The following is a 5,226-nucleotide window of genomic DNA, read 5'->3' on the forward strand; positions in this document are numbered from 1 at the left end:
ACGGCACGACCTATGCAGTTCTTGGAAAGATCAATGGTAGCTGGTTTATATGGACATGACTCCAAAGTTAGCCCATGATGAGAAAAAGAGCATGTGTACCCAAAATACCATGCAGATGAGCCATGATAAACAGATAGAGAAGATATGTATGCCAGGGCAGATGAATGTTGGTGATGTGTTTGGCCATTTGCAGCCAAGAAATATCTCTGTGTTCTATAGTGTGAAGACTTCGAGGATAGACACGGCAGCAATGCATATGTGTTGGCAAAGGCAGCCAGCCTATGGGCCATGTTATACATGATAAAATTCCGAGTTTATCTGCTTTTTGGTGTATATAATTAAACGGTCTGAGCTTTTAATTTCTACAAATTGTTTGGAAAAATGTCACAAACAGTGAAGAAAAGGCAAGGTGGTTATATTATTTGAGGTAAGTTATTGTAGCTAGTAACCACAGGAAAATAGGTTCCAAACAAAAAAATGTTATCATGGTCAATTAATCATCAAAGGTTGGTAAGTGGCTCAGGTGAGATCACTAAGGGGCTCATTGAGAAGTGGAAACAAAGATTATTGGAGGAATTTTGAATGGTATGAATTATTTAGAAAATTTTCGTTGGCCGTTTTGGACAAAGGAGTAAATCTCAAATGAACCCTTGGTTTGTTTTTGGTGGCTAAAATGCTCCTAACATATACAATATGCACATGCACTCATTTGTTCTCAGCAAGTCTAGCTCTGACCCAAGTTAGCTTAACTGTCAGGACAAATTTAAAACTAATGATTTCCTAAAAAAATATTAAAACTAATGTTCAGGTTAGGATATCTTTTTGTTTGCAGGAATGAATAAATTTAGAGAACTACTATTAAGCTTGTGCTTATGTTATCTAAAAAGTTAAATTTTGTGGTTGTTGTACCTTCATTTGAAAACTACTATTGAAAGAAAATGTGTTCAAGATATCGTAGCCTTACTTAAGAAATCAAGTTATTTCAGAATCAATTGCCATATCTGTCACATTTGTACACCTTCTTGGACTACAATGTGGATGCTCTTGGATGCTCAGTTGAAGCAATATCGGTAGCCGAGCTTAATTGCTTAACTATAGCCATTTACAACTACATTAAAGCAATACTACCTTCATCCTGAAATATAGTTTATTTCCAAAACATAAAATTTCGAAATTGCACCAAAACGAGAGTCTGCCATCTTGGCAAATGGGGCCCCAAATAAAAATCAGATGATATTTCACTTTGATTAGAGAAGGGAATGTCAGAGGATGACGGGTCTTGCTCTCCTCCTTTTTTGAATAAGTTCACTCTGACTCTCTTAACTAGTGACCAGATCAAATTCGTATCTCTAAACTAAAATACTGGATATCTCGACCCCCCCCCCCACTATTAATAGAGGTGCAATGGGACTTCCATGGTGGTTTTGGAGGGCAGTTTCGCCGACGTGACGCCTACATGGCAGTATTGACCTGGTCTTCGTTCGACATGGCGTTGGCGTGGCATTAGAATTAAAAAATATGTGTGGGATCCACTGATATGTGGGGCCTTCTGTTAACAGTACTGGAGCTAAGCAGATCTCCTGGGCCATTGTGTGTTTTTTTGCATCAACACATTCTCTCTATCCATTATCTCTCTTTCTCTCCCCTTCCTCCTGTCCCTCCTCTCCTCGCCACTCCCTTCTCCCTCCTCCCTCTCTCCTATGGCGGGCGGCGAGGGCCGGGGACGGTGGCGGGCAAGCGGAGACGGCTGCGAGCGATGGAGACAAGGGCATGGCGTGGCGGCCCGTGAGCGGCGGAGATGCGGGAGTGGCAGTGGCCCGAGTCCCAGATGACCTCGACGTGCGGCGCCCTCGGCTGGACCAAATGACACGGCCATGTTTGCGACGTCGGATGGATGGATGGGGTAATGGCGGTAGCCGGCGACGAGCAGCATAGCTCAGCAGCGGAGCCGTGTGACTAAGCGTCATCGGCGGCGACCGAATTGACGTAGAGGGTGGCCACGTTCTAGGTTGCCACAGTGGGAACGAGGAGCCGACTAGCGTGGGGAGAAGATGAGTCAGCTGGCGTGGTTCCCACTTTGCTGTTGCCGCCCTCCCAACCTCCTGTAGCCGCTGCACCCCTCCCGGCCTCCTGTAGCCTCCTTCGTTGGAGAAGATGAAGACGCATCGAGTCGGAGAAGCAAAACAGTGGCGGGAAGGCAGCAGCAGCAGTAGAAAGGCGTTTGGGAAGAGCGGCGGCCACCGCATTCGTCCTTCTGTGCCTTCCGCTCCTCACCGCCACCTTACACTCCCTCCCCGCCTCTGATGGCCCTGCCGCCCCGACCACATGAGAAAGGGGGGAGGCCGCTCCTCACCGCTGCCTTCCGGCGCACCCACCTCGAGCCCGCCCTGGACGCAGTGGGCGAGGGCCGTGCAAACCTCATCCGCTGCCACGAGCCTCTCGTCGAGCCTAACAACACGGGGGAGTTGGACCCGAAGCTCCGGTGATAGGAAAGAGAAAGGAGGGAGGGAGGGAGAGAAGAGGGGAGGAGGAATCGGTGCCCTTCCCGTCTCCAGTTCACTGCCGCTACTGCCACTCTACTGGGTCCTAGCCGCTACTGCCACCCTCCTGGGTCCTAGCCTCTCTGCTGCGGAAGAGGGAAGAGAAGGAGAGGACGGGGAGAGATGGGAAGAACCGGAGGGGATGGATTGCAGCGCCAAGTCACGGCTCGAGATCAACAATGGCAATCGATAGAGACCGGATTTGGGGGTTTCGGCTGTGGTGGCGATTGGGCGCCAGCGAGGGGTGGAATGGGATTGTTGGGAGAAGAGGAGCTCGACTGTGGCGGTGGCTTTGGTTGATTGGGGACTGAAAGAGGGGGAATCGAGTGCCCGAGTGGCGACAGCTGACGCGGAGCTCGGCGATGGCGAGGGAACGGCATCACCGTGGTGGCTCGAAGTCGCGAACTCGCAAAGGGGATACGACCCTCACCCACCCACCGTCCCGCGCTGCTAGCTCCCTCCCGCCGTTGCCACCGCTGGCTCCTGCCCGTCGTTCCCACCGCCGCCGACCCCCGTCCCACGCTTGCCGAAGTGGAAGAGAAAGAGATAGAGGGAGGAGGAAGAAGGAAGAAGAGAGAGCATGATTATATGGGCCCAACATGTCAGTGGGTCTCACACATATTTTTTGTGAATGAGAAATGGATCCCACACATATTTTTTAATTCTAATGCCACCTAAGCGCCCTGTGGAACGAAGACCAGGTCAATACTGCCACGTAGGCACCATGTCAGTGAAACCGTCGAGGGAGTCAAGTTGCGCCGGTTTTAATAGTTGGAGGGTCGAGATATCCGGTACTGTGTATGTGTATCAAATTCGGTCACTAGTTAAGGGAGCCAATGTGAACTTATTCTCCTTTGTTTAGTCTTCACATTGGACTGGACCATAATGGGCTAAATTTGCATCGGCTGATCCGCTTGCAAGTTTATCTGCATCCAAATTTGCACGTCTAGATCAACCAAATTCATCTTGGATCAAAACCAAACAAACACCATTTCAAAATTTGAAAATTCAAATTACATTTTGCTTCAGGCAGCTTCGTCTTCAAACAGTTCCAGCATGGTCTTGTTTGATCCGTACGACGGACTGTTAAGCAGTTTGTTGAGCTGATCCAAAGGATCATCCTATCCATGACATGTGACAGCCGGTGCATGTGGATGTATATCTCTAGTTAGCTAGATAAGGTTTGTTGCATGCATGTGATATTATCCTTCCTGATGTTTAGGAGATTGAAACCTCCTAGCGTCGCTCCTGTATAAGCCACGATCGGGGCTTTTCCGATCTATTATCAACACGAACGCTCCGTACAGCGAGAGTACGTGAGTTTCCTCCCAGAAACTTCACATGGTATCAGAGCGCTAATCCAATCTACCGAAAAATCAATCCCATCCACCTTTCCCAGCCATGGCGTCTTCCTCTAGCAACGCCAGCAATTTCTTCCAAGGCCACCCTGTTAGTGAGAAACTCGGGAAGAACAACTACGCGTTGTGGAGAGCTCAAATCAGTGCCGCCGTTCATGGTGCTCGCCTTCAAGGGCACCTCACAGGCGCGACGAAGAAGCCCCCAGCGCAGATCATCGTCACAAATAGTGACGGCAAGACAACAGAGAAGAAGAGCAATCCAGAGTTTGATGATTGGGAGGCCTCAGACCAACGGGTTCTTGGCTATCTCCTGTCGTCTCTCTCACGAGATGTCCTCATGCAAGTCGCGACGTGTGAAACAGCGGCAGAAGCATGGACGATCATCGAGCAGATGTACTCAACACACACTAGAGCGCGCTGCATCAACACAAGATTCACGCTCTCCAACACCAAGAAAGGCAATCTCTCACTCCCGGAGTTCTTCGGGAAGATGAGAGCGCTAGGAGATGAGATGGCAACCGCATCCGGCAAGCCCGTTGATGAAGAGGAACTAATCCAGTACATCATCACTGGATTGGGTGAAGACTACAGCGAGGTGATCTCCGCCGTGTGCGCACGGCCAGAACCCATGACGGTGGGTGACCTCTACAACCAGGTCCTCAATTTTGAGGCCCGCATGTCTCTCTATCGGGGGACCCAGGAGAACGTCGTCAACGTCGCCAACAAAGGAGGCGGCAATGGAGGAGGTCGCGGCAGTCCTCCTGGTCGCGGCGGTGGAGCTCCACGCGGCGGCCGTGGCTTCCCTGGCCGCGGCGCCAACAATGGAGGGCGCGGCCGAGGGCGCGCGCAAGGAGGGGTAGATCGCCGACCGATCTGCCAAGTCTGCTTCAAGAGGGGTCACACCGCTGCAGATTGCTGGTACAAGTATGATGAAGATTATGTTCCTGACAATAAAAACATTGCTGCAGTGGCAACAAGCTCGTCCTATGGTGTGGATACCAATTGGTATATCGACACTGGAGCCACTGATCACATCACAGGAGAACTGGAGAAACTCACTGTGAAATAAAAATACAATGGAAGCGAACAGATCCACACCGCCAGTGGAGCAGGTATGGACATAAGTCATATTGGCAATACAGTTGTTCATACCCCTAGTAATCGAGAAATTTATCTTGAAAATGTTCTACTCCCTCCGTCCCAGAATGTAGCTATTTTTAGGATTCAAACTTGTCCCAAAAGAAGCTATTTCTAGGTAGGTGAGAGGCTGTTATACCCGTTTTACCCCTGCTGACCACCCATGCCGTGGGACCCACAGCCCACTACAG

General features: G+C 50.1%; 1 non-coding gene across 1 annotated transcript; it reads left to right on the plus strand.

Annotated features, from left to right (window-relative positions):
* Positions 1-4,430: 4,430 nt before the first annotated feature.
* LOC127758285 (small nucleolar RNA Z247) lies at positions 4,431-4,569 on the plus strand. The gene has a single exon (XR_008013707.1). It is a non-coding gene; the product is annotated as a small nucleolar RNA Z247 (small nucleolar RNA).
* The last annotated feature ends 657 nt before the right edge of the window (positions 4,570-5,226 follow it).

The sequence above is a fragment of the Oryza glaberrima genome, chromosome 12 (assembly GCF_000147395.1).
Source record: "Oryza glaberrima chromosome 12, OglaRS2, whole genome shotgun sequence".
NCBI classification, from domain to species: domain Eukaryota; kingdom Viridiplantae; phylum Streptophyta; class Magnoliopsida; order Poales; family Poaceae; genus Oryza; species Oryza glaberrima.